The sequence below is a fragment of the Anneissia japonica genome, unplaced genomic scaffold (assembly GCF_011630105.1).
Source record: "Anneissia japonica isolate Jap-2015-1 unplaced genomic scaffold, ASM1163010v1 scaffold287895_len483588_cov180, whole genome shotgun sequence".
Taxonomy (NCBI): Eukaryota; Metazoa; Echinodermata; class Crinoidea; order Comatulida; family Comatulidae; genus Anneissia; species Anneissia japonica.
This window is the reverse complement of record NW_022701552.1, coordinates 457,191-459,196: the sequence shown is the minus strand read 5'-3', so window position 1 is coordinate 459,196 and position 2,006 is coordinate 457,191.

The following is a 2,006-nucleotide window of genomic DNA, read 5'->3' as shown; positions in this document are numbered from 1 at the left end:
TTATAATAGTAACTTTATATGGAGAATGCCATCCGGCAAACTCAGGCGCAACAATTGTAAATTTTCTTACCTCAGCCCTCTGTGAAAGTTACCAGTTAAATTCTAGTCATTTGATGATGACACCACACCCACCCTCAATCTAATAATGTTTGAAGCTCAAAATGTTGATGTCACAATTAAAAAGTAATACTTTAAATCGATTTTGTTGACTCGAATCGAATAAAAACAATTTAAAAAGGTAATTGTCGGGCAAACAAATAATTTTCGGGCAAAAAGTAATTTTCGGGAATGTACAAAATACTGAAATTTTCGCAACAGCGCCATCCATGTTGGCGTTGACGTAGTTCGGACTTTTTTTCAGCCCTTACCTCCTTTCTTAAGTCCTCCTGCTCGCCACAGATGCCAACAATACCCGAAGGCATACCGATTCTCATGGGCTTTTCCACGAATTACAAGCAGCTGGGCAGCTAAATGGAAGTCCAGTCATGGTTCAGTCAGTTCCATTTGAAGTATTATATAAATGAGTACTGTATATATATTCCCGGTTATAATTCCAAATAAACAAAAGTCATTATAACTCAACATAAACAATAGCATCACATTGCTAATTGCAGGTCTGATTTTGACTTAAGCAGCCAGCTTAACATGAGGATCAAAATTTAAACCCCACAGTGGACATTAATTTTTTTTTATAAATAATGTGCTCAGTATTTCCGGGAATCTGACCGTGCTACTTGTCAATATGTGCACACCTCAACCGTCAGCCCTAACCAATTGTGCTCAGGTGGGTGTCGTCTTTTCCCTAATAATCATGATAAGGGAGCGGGTGCTATTTCCTGGAATCTGACCGTGCTACTTTTTAACATGTGCACACCTCAGCCGTCAGCCCTAACCAACTGTGCTCAGGTGGCAGTGTCGTCTTTTCCCTACTAATCATGATAAGGGAACGACACGTCATGTTGCAGCCGCTTTCCGGGCATCCAGAGGTGTTTCAAATTTTCTCACTAACCATGGTGGGGAATGTGACCTATGGAATCTATCCCTATAAACTTTAAATCATGTATAACGCCCCTGGAGGGGATATAGGAAGAGGTTTTGCAAGCCTTAACAACAAAATTTGATAGTACGGTATCATACAAGAAGACACCTCCAATTTAAGACTACTTTTTTGTGTAATCTAGCTGAGCAATTATTAGTAATGTTGCACTGTTAAGTCTACAGTATTCGCTATTACATAATAGCATATATATATATATATATATATATATAGGCCTATATATATATAATAATAATAATAATAATAACAATAATAATAACAGTTCTCAAATAGGAACATGTTTTAATAATCGTATCAAGCATAGCTCATCAACGACAAGCTCCTATATTTCATTTGCATAAAAAAGTATCTCTGGTGGGATTCGAACGCAACCTCTCGTTATCAAGGGGAGTGTCATGCCCATTAGACCACACAGAGGCTTAATAGGATACCGTTCAGTTCTAACCAGCCAAGCACTTATCTCATACAACTGACTGAAACGCTCACAAATAGTGGAATTGTGGTTAAGTTATAAAAGCTTATAGATCGCAGCTGGGAAATCGTTGTAAATAATATTCAAATCGAGTTGCTGCGTAACACCGTAACAATATATACAAAGATAAATAATAATAACAGTGCTCAAATAGGAGCAAGTTTAATAATCTTATCATTGATAAGATAAGTACGAAAGCCTATTCGTGCCACTTAAGTATATAAAATCATCAAAATTTAATTCGTTAGTAATTCGTTATTTCGAATTAGTAATCCGTTATTTCGGATTACTAATCCGAAATTTCGAATTAAGTAATTCGTTATTTCGAATTATTAATTCGTTATTTCGGATTACTAATCCGAAATAACGAATTACAAATTCGAAATTTCGGATTAGTAATTCGTTATTTCGGATTACTAATCCGAAATTTCGAATTAGTAATTCGTTATTTCGAGTTAGTAATCCGAAATAACGAAG